Source organism: Impatiens glandulifera, chromosome 1, assembly GCF_907164915.1.
Source record: "Impatiens glandulifera chromosome 1, dImpGla2.1, whole genome shotgun sequence".
Lineage (NCBI taxonomy): Eukaryota > Viridiplantae > Streptophyta > Magnoliopsida > Ericales > Balsaminaceae > Impatiens > Impatiens glandulifera.
This window is the reverse complement of record NC_061862.1, coordinates 18,519,132-18,534,924: the sequence shown is the minus strand read 5'-3', so window position 1 is coordinate 18,534,924 and position 15,793 is coordinate 18,519,132. Positions and strand designations below refer to the sequence as shown.

General features: G+C 29.3%; 1 pseudogene; it reads right to left on the bottom strand.

The window, feature by feature from the left end:
* Nucleotides 1–1,413: 1,413 nt before the first annotated feature.
* Nucleotides 1,414–15,504, bottom strand: LOC124919723 (annotated as a pseudogene).
* Nucleotides 15,505–15,793: the final 289 nt, after the last annotated feature.

The window sequence follows — 15,793 nt, the reverse complement described above, 5'->3', positions numbered from 1 at the left end:
AAAGAAAATAAAAGATAGCTTCAAAACTCATAGGCATTGAAAACAAAAACATGAAAAATATAAACAACAAAAGATGAAAAAAAAATATGTATGTCTTGGTTGAGATTAGGGATGCAAACGAGTCAAGCCGAGCTCAAGCCAGTTTGAGCTCGAGCTCAACTCGTTTAAGTATTTTTTTGCTCGACTCGAACGATTTTATAAATTTGAGCTCGAGCTCGACTATTTACATATAAGTTCGGCTCGAGTTCAAAAACTTGAACTAAAATTAAATTTTCAAATATTTTTTAAAAAAAAATATTAATTTTAAATTTTAGGTTATAATACTAAAATATATATTATTTATTATTAGGCTTGAAAAAACTCGACAATCAGTCGAATAAGTATTATTTGAGCTCGATCTCGACTCGAATATTATTAAACGAGTCAGCTCGATCTTGACTCGACTTGGTCAAAATCAAACTCTAGTCGAACTTTAACCGAGCGGCTCGCGAGCGGTTCACGAGCAGCTTGACTAATTTGCAGCCCTAGTTAAGATATTGAAATCAACATTTATTACTCATTTATACTCTAATCTTTATTGCTACGTGCAAGAACGTAAATGTACTGATTTTATCAAATATAGTAAAAAGCTAAAACACAAGAATGTTGAGATATTGAAATTGCCATTTATTACTACTTACACCATTATCTTGATTACTAATTGAAAAAACATAAATGAACCGATTTTTATCAAAAATACTCGGAGACAAATAAAACCTAATTTAAAGCCAAAAGTCTTGAAAATTCTCTAAAAACATTTATAGAAAAGTGAACTTTCAAAAGTCGTGGCTTCAAGTAAGAAACAAAAAATATATTGACACCATCAAAGCTTTGACTCTTTGACCCAACTTTTCCGAGATTTAAAATTTTAGATAATCGTTTATACAAGATCAAATTTATAATTAATATGTTAAAAATCAGAGAAAAAGACTAGGTTATTTCTTATACAATCAAAAAAAATAATGAGAATAATGTAAAAAAAAAAGCTCTTAAAATATAATATATTATTAAAAGAATTAATGTTTTATTCAAATTCCCAGAAAAAAATTGATTAAATAAGATAATATAAAAAGTTGCAAAATCATCTTTTCAAAATAAAGTCTTGATATTAGGGTAATTAAAAAAAATTATATAACCCCTTCTATTAAGGACACTCCAATAAATAATTTATGAAAAATATTATGAGATATTTCAAATAAATAAAATTCTAAAAAAACCCACAATTGTCGCTTGTAAAACATGTTTGTGATGAACCATGTGAAAAAAGAGAAAAACCTCTAGTATAATGCTAATGCTAAGGACATTTTTCTAAAATAATTTACAAAAAATTTTGTTTGTCATCTTATAAATTCTATTTTATTGACTAAACATTGATTATATCTTCAGTGATACTGCCCCAGATCTATCACTGGGGATCTGCGTGTAAAGCAGATGTGGGGGATCTGCGTGTAAAGCAGATGTGATAACCACTGCACCACATTATGAAAATCATTACATCATTACTCATCAAACAGTTGAATTGAAAGTCAAAAATTTAGAAAGAATATTTCATCTTCAATCAAAGAAAAGAAATATAATTTCAAAACTATAGGCTTTGAAAACAAAAACATGAAAAATATAAACAACAAAAAAGAAAATGAATAAAAAAATAGGTATGTGTTGGTTTAGATTAGGGATGCAAATGTGTCAAGCCAAACTCAAGCCAATTTGAGCTTGAGCTCAACTCAAACGATTTTAAATTTAAGCTGGAGCTCGACTCGACTATTTACCTATAAGCTCGGCTCGACTCGAAAACTTGAAATAAAACTAAAATTTCAAATATTTGTAAAGAACACTTTATATTTCAAATTCTATCCAAAATTTGATAAACGCGTGATATTTTAACAATATAAGTTCAAATTTTAACTAACTAATCTATATATATATATAATTATGTTTAATTTTTAAAGTATCCGGATTGCCGGGTCGAGAGCTGTGGTTAATTTGGATATATGTGAGAGTAATGGATACTTGGGTCGGATTGTGGGTTGACCCGCCCATAAACTAAAACTGTTAAAAATAAAATTAAAAATGCTATAGGTATGGTTCAAACTTGCAACCTAACAAAAACAAGTACAACCTTTTAACCAACTAGGCTAAAAACACTTTATATTTTAAATTCAACCCAAAATTTGATAATCGCGTGACATTTTAACAATATAAGTTCAACTTTTTAACTAACTAATATATATATATATATAATGATACTTAATTTTAAAGTGTCTGGATTGCCGAGTCAAGAGCTGTGGTTAATTTGGATATATGTGAGAGTAAATAGATAATTGGGTCGGATTGTGGGTTGATCCGCCCATAAACTTAAAACGGTTAAAAATAAAATTAAAAAAAGCTATAGGTATGGTTCGAACTTGCAACCTAACAAAACAAGTACAACCTTTTAATCAACTAGTCTAATAACACTTTATATTCAACCCAAAATTTGATAAACGCGTGACATTTTAACAATATAAGTTCAACTTTTTAACTAACTAATATATATATATATAATGATGCTTAATTTTTAAAGTGTCCGGATTGTCGGGTCGAGAACTGTGGTTAATTTGGATATATGTGAGAGTAAAATGGATACTTGGGTCGAATTATGGGTTGACCCGCCCATAAACTTAAAACGGTTAAAAATAAAATTAAAAATGTTATAGGTATGGTTCAAACTTACAACCTAACAAAACAAGTACAACCTTTTAACCAACTAGGCTAATAACACTTATATTCAACCTAAAATTTGATAAACACGTGACATTTTAACAATATAAGTTCAACTTTTTAACTAACTAATCTATATATATATATATATAATGATGCTTAGTTTTAAAGTGTCCGGATTGCCGTGGTCGAGAACTGTGGTTAATTTGGATATAGGTGAGAGTAAATGGATACTTGGGTCGAATTATGGTTGACCCGCCATAACTTAAAACGGTTTAAAAATAAAATTAAAAATGTTATTAGGTATGGTTCGAACTTGCAACTCTACAAAACAAGTATAAACCTTTTAACCACTAGGCTAATAACAATTTATATTTTAAATTCAACCCAAATTTTGAAGAAACGCGTGACATTTTAACCATTAAGTTCAACTTTTTAACTACTAATCTATATATAATATAGTGATGCTTATTTTAAAGTGTCCGATTGCCGGGTCGAGAGCTGTGGTTAATTTGGATCTGGGTCGAGAGCTGTGGTTTAATTTGGATATATGTGAGTAGTAATGGATACTTGGGTCGGATTGTAGGTTGACCCGCCCATAAACTTAAACGGGTAAAAATAAAATAAAAATGCTATAGGTAGGGTTCAACTTGCAACCTAACATAACAAGTACAACCTTTTAACCAACAAGGCTAATATCACTTTATATTTTAAATTAACCCAAAATTTGATAACCGTGGTGACATTTTAACAATATAAGTTTTCAACTTTTTATCTAACTAATCTATATTATATAATGATGCTTAATTTTGAGTGTCCGGATTACCGGTTCAGAGTTGTGGTTCATATTTGGATATATGTGAGAGTAATGGATATTTGGGTCGGATTGTGGGTTTGACCCGCCCATAAACTTAAAACTGTTAAAAATAAATTTAAAATGCTATAGGTATGTTCGAACTTACAACCTAACAAACAAGTACAACCTTTTAACCAACTAGGCTAATAACACTTTATATTCAACCTACAAAATTTGATAAACGCGTGACTTTAACAATATAAGTTTACAACTTTTTATCTAACTAATCTATATATATATATATGAGCTTAATTTTTAAAGTGTCCGGATTACCGGATTAAAGAGCGGTGGGTTAATTTGGATATATGTGAGAGTAAATGGATATTGGGTCGGATTGTGGGTTGAACCCGCCCATACACTTAAAACTGTTAAAAATAAAATTAAAAATGCTATAGGTATGTGTTCGAACTTGCAACCTAATAAATCTATATATATTATATAATGAGGCTTAATTTTAAAGTGTCCGGATTGCCGGGGTCGAGAGTTGTGGTCATTTGGATATATGTGAGAGTAAATTGATACTTGAGTCGGATTGTGGGATGACCCGCCCATAAATTTAAAACAGTTAAAAATAAAATTAAAAATGCTATAAGTTATGGTTTGAACTGCAACCCTAACAAACAAGTACAACCTTTAACCAACTAGGCTAATAACACTTTATATTTAAATTTAACCCAGAATTTGATAAACGCGTGACCATTTTATCAATATAAGTTCAACTTTTATCTAACTAATATATATATATCTATAATGATGCTTAAATTTTAAAGTGTTCGATTGTCGGGTCCAGAGATATGTTAATTTGGATATATGTGAGAGCAAATGGATACTTGGGTTGAATGTTGTTGATCGCCCATAAACTTAAAACGGTTAAAAATAAAATTAAAAATGCTATAGGTATGGTTCGAACTTGCAACCTAACAAAATAATTGTAACGTTTTAACCAACTAGACTAATAACACTTTATACTTTAAAATTTAACCCAAATTTGATATATGCGTGACATTTAATAATAGTAGTTTAACTTTTTAACTAACTAATCTATATATATATATATATATATAATGATGCTTAATTTTTAAAGTGTCCGGATTTCCGTTGTCGAGAACTGTGGTTAATTTGGATATATGTAAGAGTAAATAGATACTTGAGTCGGATTGTTGGTTGACCCGCCCATAAACTTAAAACGGTTAAAAATAAAATTAAAAATGCTATTGGTATGGTTCGAACTTGCAACCTAACAAAACAAATACATCCTTTTAACCAACTAAACTAATAACAATTTATATTTTAAATTCAACCCAAATTTTGATAAACGCGTGACATTTAACAATATAAGTTCAACTTTTTAACTAACTAATCTATATATATTATATATAATGATGCTTAATTTTTAAAGTGTCCGGATTGCAGGGCGAGAGCTGTGTGTTAATTTGGATCCGGGTCGAGAGTTGTGATTAATTTTAGATATATGTGAGAGTAAATGGATATTTGGGTCGGATTGGTGGGTTGACTCGCCCATAAACTTAAACGGTTAAAAACATAAAATTATAAATGTTATAGGTATAGTTCAAACTTGCAACCTAACATAACAAGTACAACATTTTAACCAACTAGGCTAATATCACTTTATATTTTAAAATTCAACCCAAAATTTGATAAACGTGTGACATTTTAACAATATAAGTTCAACTTTTTATCTAAACTAATAGTATATATATATAATGATGCTTAATTTTTAAAGTGTCTGGATTATCGGGTCAAGAGTTGTGGTTAATTTGGGATATATGTGAGAGTAAATGGATATTTGGGTCGGATTGTGGGTTGACCCGCCCATAAACTTAAAACTGTTAAAAATAAAATTTAAAATGCTATAGGTATGGTTCGAACTTACAACCTAACAAAACAAATACAGACCTTTTAACCAACTAGGCTAATAACACTTTATATTCAACCCAAATTTTGATAAACGCGTGACATTTTAACAATATAAGTTCAACTTTTTATCTAATAACTATCTATATATATATATATATATATATATATATAATGATGCTTAATTTTAAAGTGTCCGGATTACCGGGTCAAGAGCTGTGGTTATATTGGATATATGTGAGAGTAAATGGATATTTTGGTCGGATTTGGGTTGACCCCGCCCATAAACTTAAAACTGTTAAAAATAAAATTAAAAATGCTATAGATATGGTTCGAAGTTGCAACCTACAAAAATAAGTACAACCTTTTAACCAACTAAGCTAATAACACTATATATTATCAATTCAACCCAAAATTGATAAACGCGTCATATTTTAACAATATAAGTTCAACTTTTTAATTAACTAATCTCTATATATATAATGATGCTTAATTTTTAAAGTGTCTGGATTGTCGGGTCGAGACCTGTGGTTAATTTGGATATATGTGAGAGTAAATGGATATTTAGGTCGGATTGTGAGTTAGACCCGTCCATAAACTTAAAACAGTTAAAAATAAATTAAAAATACTATAAGTATGGTTTCGAACTTGCAACCTAACAAAACAAGTACAATCTTTTTAACCAACTAGGCTAATAACACTTTATTTTTTAAATTCAACCTTAAAATTGACTAAACCGCGTGACATTTTAACAATATAAGTTCAACTTTTTAACTACTAATATATATATATATATATATATAATTATGCTTAATTTTTAAAGTGTCTGAATTGCCGGTCGAGAGCTGTGGTTAATTTGAATATATGTGATAGTAAATGGATATTTGAGTCGGATTGTTGGTTGACCCGCCCATAAAAATTTTAGAGTAATATTTTTTTCACGGTTTTTTTATATTATTACTCGTGCAAATGCACGGAATAAATACTAGTTCTATTAAATATACCAAGAAACAAAACACACACAAAGATTATAGCTATTTTAAATTACCTTATTGCTACTTACAACCATAATTTTGAATCACCTAAATAAAAAATACTAAACTGAACAAAATTTTATCAAATATACTCAGAGACACATAAAACCTAATTTAAAGCCAAAAGTCTTGAAAACTCTCCTAAAAACATTTATAGCAAAGTGAACTTTCACAAGTCGTGGCTTCATGTAAGAAATCTACAATATATCGACACCATCAAAGCTTTGACTCTTGACTCAACTTTTTTGAGATTTAAAATTTTAGATAATCGTTAATACGCAAAATCAAATTTATAACTTATATCTAGAAAATTGTAGAAAAAACTCGGTTATTTTTTATACCATTCAAAAAAATATGAGAATAATGTTCAAAACAACGCTCTTAAATGTTTTGAATCTAAATATAATGTATTAATAAAATAATTAATGTTTTATTCAAATTCCCAGAAAAAATTGATTAATAAGCTAATATAAAACAGTTGCAAAAAAATCTCGTTTTCAAAATAAAGTCTTGATTTTGGGGTAATTCAATAAATAATAGATTCGCTTTATTAAGGACACTACAGTAAATAACCTTACGACATTTCTCATAAATAACATTCTAACAAAAACCCACAATTATCGCTTGTAAAACATGATTTTGATGAACCATGTGAAAAAAAGATAAAACCTCTAGTATAATACTATGAGCATTTTTCTAAAATTAATTTAAAAAGTGTGTTTACATTTAATAAATTCTATTTATTCACTAAATCATTTATTGATATCATGAACTGGAACCTTCTACGTGTAAAGCAGACGTGCTAACACCACTACACCACAACACCTTATGAAAAATCACTACATCACTACTCATCAAACATTCAAACTAAAAGTCCAAATTAGAAAGGATAGTCCTATCTTTAATTAAAGAAAAAAAGAAAAGATAATTTCTAAACTCATAGGCTTTGAAAACAAAAACATGTAAAATATTAACAACAAAAAAAAAGAAAATGAATAAAAAACACATATGTGGTGGTGAGATTAGGCTGCAACGAGTCAAGCCGAGCGTCAAGCCAGCTTGAGCTCGAGCGCGACTAGTTTAATTTTTTTTAACTCGACTCGAACTCGAGCTTGAACGATTTTTACAAATTGAGCTCGAGATCAACTCGACCTCAAAAAACTTGAACTAAAATTAAATTTTCAAATATTTGTAAAGAAAAAATATTTATTTTAAATTTTAGGTTTTAATACTTAAAATAAAAATATATATATATTATTTATTATTAGGTTCGAAAAAACTCGGCATGTAGTCGAGCAAGTATTATTTGAGCTCGAGTCGAATTGGATATTATTTAAACGAGGTCAGCTCTAGCTCGATTCGAACTTGGTCTAAAATCAAACTTAAGTCGAGCTTTGACCGAGCGGCTCACGAGTTGTTCACGAGCAACTTGATTTATTTGCAGCCTAATTGAGATATTTAAATCAACATTTATTACTCACTTATACTCTAATCTTCATTGTTACGTGCAAGAACATAATGTATTGATTCTATCAAATATACCAAGAAGTCAAAAGACTCAATGTTGTTGAGATATTGAAATTACCATTTATTGCTACTTAACTATAATTCATATTACTAATGAAAAATATTAATGAGCCGATTTATCAATATACCGGAGACAAATAAAACCTAATTCAAAGCCAAAAGTCTAGAAAACTCTCTAAAAACATTTTTAGAAAAGCGAACTTTTCAAAAGTCGTGTCTTAAGGTAAGAAACCAAAAATATATTGATACCATCAAAGCTTTGACTCTTTGACCCAAATTTTCCGAGATTTAAAATTTTGGATAATGTTTATACGCGGAAATCAAATTTATAATCAATATTTTGAAAATCGGGAAAAAAACTCTGTTATTTTTTATACAGTCCAAAAAGAATAATGAGAATAATGGTCCAAAATAAAGCTCTTAAAATGTTTTGAATTTAAAATATAATGTATTATTAAAAGAATTAATCGTTTTATTTTAATTTCTAGAAAAAATTGATTAAATCAGCTAATATAAAAAGTTGAAAATCATCTTTTCAAATAAAGTCTTGATATTAAGTTATTTCAAAAAAATAATAGATCCCCTCTTATAAGGACACCCCGGTAATTTACTAGAAATATCATTTCTCATAATAAAATTCTAACAAAAAACCCACAAATTATCGCTTGTTAACACATGGTTTGTGAAGAACCGTTTGAACAAAGAGAAAAACCTCTGTTATAGAGTCCTAGAGAGCTATGTGATTTTTCGTAAAATAATTTACAAAAAGTAAGTGTTGTCCATCTTATATTTTTAATGTAATTAATTAAATCATTGATTGATGTCTTTAATAAATGCTGCACAAAAATTTTAACTCAGAACCTTCTGCGTGATAACCATTACACCATATTATAAAAATCACTACATCACTGCTAATAAAACAGTCAAACTAAAAAAATACAAATTTAGAAAGAATATTCCATCTAGGGGTGTTCAATTGGTCAGTTAATCGGTTAAACGGTTCCGGTTAAGTCCGATATTATCTCTTATTTTACAAACCGGTTAATCGACCATTATTGGTATCGTTTTTACCGGTTTAGAACCATTGGTTTCGGTCCGTTCCGGTCGGTTAATCGGTTTAACCGTGAATCGATAATTCAATTTTTTTAATTAATTATTAAACTTATTAAATAACTTTTTTTTCAAAATCCTTATTTACACAATAATTTTTGCTATTCTCTATTTTTTTATCTATATTATAAAAAATTATATTATTGTTATAATATAATATTTATTATAATATATTATATTCTTTTGACAATATAATATATTTCAAAAGTATCCATTTTATAACTAATATCCATATAAACTAAATTTTTTTAAACAATTCTATACAAATTATTATTTAAAATTAAAAATAAAACTAATATATATATATATTATTAAATGTTATTTATAATATATCTAATATTTACAAAATAACTAATATAAATATATATGATTAAATTATTACCGGTTTACCGGTTAAACCGCTAGAAAAATAGTTCAACTAAAACCGAACCAAACCGTTTAACCGGTTAAAACCAGTTGACCGAAACCGTTAAAACCGGTTAACCAATAAACCTGTAAAATTAAACCGGTAAGCTATCAGTTCAGTTTGGTTATAAATTTTTCGGTTTTTTTGCACAGCCCTAAATTTTCATCTTCAATCAAAGAAAAGAAAAGATAGTTTCAAAACTCATAGGTTTTGAAAAAAAAACATGAAAAATATAAAATCAAAAGAAAAAAATGAATAAGAAAATACGTATGTGTTGGTTGAGATAGGCTGCAAACGAATCAAACTGAGCTCAAGCGAGTTTGAACTCGAGGTCTACTCATTTAAGTATTTTTAGCCCGACAAACTCGAGCTCGAACGATTTTATAAATTTGAGCTCGAGCTCGACTCGACTATTTACCTAAAAGCTTGGCTCGACTCGACTCAAAAACTTGAACTAAAATTAAATTTTCATATATTTGTAAAGAAAAAATATTTATTTTAAATTTTAGGTTTAAATATTAAAATAAAAAATATATATTATATATTATTAGGCTAAAAAAAACTCAACAAGCAATCGAGCAAGTATTATTTCAACTCGAGCTCGACTTGAATATTATTAAACGAGTCAGCTCGACTCAAACTTGATCAAAATCAAACTCAAATCAAGCTTTGACCGAGCGGCTCGTGGGCGATTAACGAGCAACTTGACTCATTTACAACCCTAGTTAAGATATTGAAATCAACATTTATTACTCACTTATTCTCTAATCTTCATTGTTACGTGTAAAACATAAATGTATTGATTCCATCAAATATACCAAGAAGCCAAAAGTCTCAACGATGTTGAGCAATAAATGATAAAAACTAAATGAGCTGATTATTGCTACTTAGACGATAATCTTGATTATTAAAAAAAACTAAATGAGCTGATTTTTATCCTATATACTCTGAGACAAATAAAACATAATAAAAGCCAAAAGTATTGAAAACTCTCTAAAAACATTTTTAATAAAGTGAGCTTTCAAAAGTCGTGGCTTGAGGTAAGAAACTAAATATATATATAGACACCATCAAAGCTTTGACTCTTTGACCCAACTTTTTCGATATTTAAAATTTTGGATAATTGTTTTATACGCGAGATAAATTTATAACCAATATCTTGAAAATCGAAAAAAAATCAGTTATTTTTTATACGTTCCAAAAATAATATTGAGAATAATGTACAAAACAAAAGTCTTAACATATTTTGAATCTATAATATAATGTATTATTAAAAGAGTTAATGTTTTATTCAAATTCCCAGAAAGAGAAATTGTTTAAATCAGTTAATATAAAAAGTTGTAAAATGTCCAAATAAAGTTTAATATTAGGGGTAGTTCAAAATAATAATAGATCCCCTTTTATTAAGGACACTCAATAAATAATTTGCAAGAACATTTCTTATAAATAAAATTCTAACAAAAATCCACAACTGTCGCTTGTAAAACATGTTTGTGAAGAACCGTGTGAAAAAAGAGAAAACCTCTAGTATAATACTAAGGGCATTTCACTAAAATAATTTAAAGTGTGAAAAAAGAGAAAATCTCTAGTATAATACTAAGGGCATTTCACTAAAATAATTTACAAAGAGTGTGGTTTCCATCTTATAAATACAATTTTATTGACTAAATAATCAATTGACATCTTCAATGATACAGCCCAAGATCAAACTAGGGACCTTCGGCGAAAATCACTACATCACTACTCATCAAACAGTCGAACTAAAAGTCACAAATTTAGAAAGAATATTCCATCTTCAATCAAAGAAAAGATAGTTTCAAAACTTATAGGCTTTGAAAAATAAAAAACATGAAAAATATAAACAACAAAAGAAAATGAATAAAAAATACGTATGTGTTGGTTGAGATTAGGGCTGCAAACGAGTCAAACTGAGCTCAAGCCAGTTTGAGTTTGAGCTGTTTAAGTATTTTTTTAGTTCGACTTGAACTCGAGCTCAAACGAGTTTATAAATTTGAGTTCGAGCTCGACTCGACTAATTTACCTGTAAGCTCGGCTCGACTCAAAAAACTTGAACTAAAATTAAATTTTCAAATATTTGTGAAGAAAAAATATTTATTTTAAATTTTAGGGTTTAATATTAAAATAAATATATATATTATTTATTATCAGCTTGAAAAAACTCGACAAGTAATCGAGTAAGTATTATTTGAGCTCGAGCTCGACTCGAATATTGAACGAGTCAGTTCGAGCTTGACTCGAACTTGATCAAAATCAAACGCAAATCGAAATTTGACTAAGCGACTCGTGAGCGGTTCACGGACAACTTGATTCATTTGCTGCCTTACACTATACCTCTGCTCATCAAAAAGTCGAACTAAAACCCATAAATTGAATAAGAATATTTCATCTTTAATAAAAGAAAAGAAAATAGTTTCAAAACTTGAAGGCTTTGAAAAGAAAATAAACGATAAAATAAAAAATGAATTAAATAGTTTTAAATGGCATTTTAGGTTTTTAAGATATTTTTAAAAAAATATTTTTTTAAACAAAAAAATAGAAAGCAGTTTATAATATTTTTCTTAACTTAAACAATTAATTTCACAATTTTATGACACATTTGAAATACTTTCTCAATTTTTTCGAAATTTGGGAATTTATAACTTAAGTTCCATAACTTAAAAAATTATGACAAAAATTTTTAAAGAATTTTTATAATTTGTGCATTATCATGCATTAACTTTCGAATTTTAAATAATTACAGATTTATACCTCGTTTTTACCTTATTCCAACAGGTAACACATTTAATGCTTGTATTAGTCCCGTTTATTATTGTGTACCCTAGACGAATGTTTAGAAACTGAGCGGTCATATTCCCTTAGACTTGGCTATAATCTTTGAAAAAATCTTAGGTTTAGATTCACTTTGAAGTGTAATAATTTTACGTTTCAAAAGTCAATTTTTCCGTAGTAGAGACTGTCCATTTGGATTGGCGCGTGGGCTATAGCGCCAAAAACATTTTTCACACGTCACCAAACACCGAACCTTCAAACGAATTTATATAAAAAAAATTATTTTCTAATCTCTAAAGAGTAAATTAGGTGGCAGCTCTTAATTGAGCCAGCTACGTTTACTTTGTTAAATCTTATTTTCGGTTCCTCATTTCACATTCAGATAAAAACAACTCTTGAAATAGTAGTCTTCTCATAGAGGAAAGAAAAGAAAAAACATAAAAATAAATCTAAGTCGTCGTTGAGCTTCGTTCCTTGTCGTTCATCTCTTCCCTCTTATGCTTGTTTTGGCTTGTCCCTCGTAGATAACTCTCTCGATTGACACTTCTACCTTCTTTACATTGAACCACTTGGTTTAATTGGACATGTGTAGCCATTTTATTGAAAACATATTTTTTTGTTTTGAGTATTAAAAGAATGTCTCATTTTTTTAAATAAAAAAAGGGTGACAAACATATTTGTGAAAACAAAGCACAAATGAATAAGCTATTAAAATAAAAATAAAATTGGATTAATAAACTAATTTCATCATTTATTAAAATATGTAAATTCAGTATTACAATCATTTATGAACCTTAAAGATCCTTGGTGATGATTATATATTGGTCATTTAAATGAAGGACCTTCTAGGCGAATATAATCATACATAATCCCTCTAAATGGACTTTCTCCGCTAGATTGCTTAAATATATCACATTTTTTCCCACTAAAAGTTCTTTACCCCCAAACAAAACATTGTAAAGACGATACAGTCCATGAATACCATGTCTTGCAATCAAATTCTCTCCTCCAATTAGACCCGTTGTAAATAATGGCGCACTTCCATTGTTATTCACTCGCACTTGCAGCTCAGTTTTAGTGGCTCCCGCTCCCGCAATTGCCAATCGGAGAGTGTAGTTCTTTTCCTTCTCGACTATTTTTAGACCAAATACGATTTTCCACGTAGTACTTACAAAAACATCGCTTCCCGGTGGTGAATTTCTATGTACACAAAAGAAATAAAAATAATAATGTTAGGCAGTATAGATGCTATCTAATTGTAGCTAATTTAATTCATTACAAATTATTGCACCTAGTGACATGGGCAAAGAACCAGTCATTTGAGTAGTTACTCGTTCCAACCGTATATACAAGATCTTCACGCGGATATATCTCGCTATAGCGAGACCATAGTCCATATTGTCTATATCTGCGACAAGAAAATTAATAAATACATTAATACTAAGTATAATCTAGATATATAATAGCCCTCCTTAAATAATTCTTTATAGATTTGAAAAAAAAGAAAAAAAATAGTTTTTCACCTATCTAAGGGATTATCAGACAATTTGTTATAATAACGTGGATTAGGTTCTGGTACATAACTCCGAAGCAGTTCGATCAGGATAACCTATCTCCCCTAGAGTATTTCCTGTACTTGGGGCGCATACGAAAGGTTGTTTAATAAAGTATTTGATCCTACATTTAAACATATAAGTTAATCAGACCACCTTCCAAAGACGATAAATCGCAAAACATATTATTATTATCCAGGTTGAAATTGTAACAATAGGGCTCATATTTATAATCCCCATAAATCCAGGGACCCAAGCAAACAAGGTGGGTAATTTCTTCCAGGCCTAACACCTTCAATAATAAAATTCCTTGAACATCTCCTCATTCAGTCCAAAACTGATACAACTGCAAGAAAAAAATACTTTTTTTAACAAATATAATAAATTATAGTTTATGTAAAAAAACAAAAAATTTACAAGACCTTGCTCTCATACTGCCATGAACCTGCATCCCCTGGTTCAGCCAATCCCACATGAGCTGATGCAGGCTGTATAGTTTTTGGTCTGATAATAATAATTGAACATAAATATTTATATATTTAAGAAAAGTTCAATCTTTCATGTGAAGGTAATTATATTCAATATGGCTACACTTACCCATTTTGGAGCGACTAATCGCCCCGATACCGACCCTCGTCTTTTGGAGACAGCGAAATCCGGTGGAAGAAGTGGGGAAATTATAAGGCCAAGCGGCTAGTTTCTTTTTTCATCTGAACCGATACAATTTATATAATAATTAAAAAAATTAAAATTTAATAAAGCAAATGGAAACGATATTGAAAAAAAAAAAAAAAAACTACCTGTTTCTTTGCATCCACCCACAATGATGAGTTTGTGGATACGAGTTACAGGTAGGTGAAACAGGACCAAAAACCTTTTTCCATGGTTCATTGTTTTTGAAGTGCATGGCTTGAGGTATCCCAATATAATGAGTGCTTACAAACATCTATAAAAAAAATATTAAAAAAAATACAATTGTAAAAAAAATTTATTTGTATTTTCTTTTAATTGGACTATACTTAGGCTCACAGATAGCGGCGAAGGGCCACAATGGGAGGTGAGGTCTCGTTTTATAGGTCCACCATTTCGAAACTCGTTACTTGGTGTGATTATCCAAAACCCGACTCCATTTTCCTATTAACCATCCGTGGACTCGGTTATCTTTGTTGTCGAGAGAATATCATATTTGTCATCAACCTGTAAGGAACTGTTTAGACTAACCCAAATAAGAAAGGCAATTCATGTTACATTAATATTATATACTTGCCTCCCCATTTTTCAATCGAACCGCTTCTTGTAACTAAGAACTTCGCCCTGGGCTCGATCTTCACTAGATGGCATTACTTTTGTATTTGGTCCGAAATTGCCATGTAATCGAACCTAAACAATGGTTTTAATTTGATTAGTAATGTAGTATTAACTTAAGTACAATCTAAGGTGAACATATAACTACAGGTCTTCACGGAGCTTGAAAACTATTCTAATCTGGTCAAATCCTCGACATAGGAAAATTATTCAACGCTCGAATACGCCGTTATGAATAGAGCCAGAACTTCCGCGAAGCATAATAAATCTCATATCCACATTTAAGGAGCTCCGGCCTTCCTGTACCATGGTCTATTGAATGATATTTCTACTTGATCTTCTTTCTTGCACAATAATCTTAAAACTTGTCCTTCAATTCTGTATTTTGGTTAAACAACAAGCTTAAGTATTAAACTCAAAGTATTATTTAATTAATTAATTAATAATTAAACCTTTCTCACGTTTGAAGTCAATGTTTCTTCGACTAAAGATATATCTTCTTTGGTAGTATTATTGCCGTCTCCAGAACTCCAATAACATCCCAATATCTTTAAAACAAATATATACAAGTTTAATAAAACAATACTTATTCCTAAGC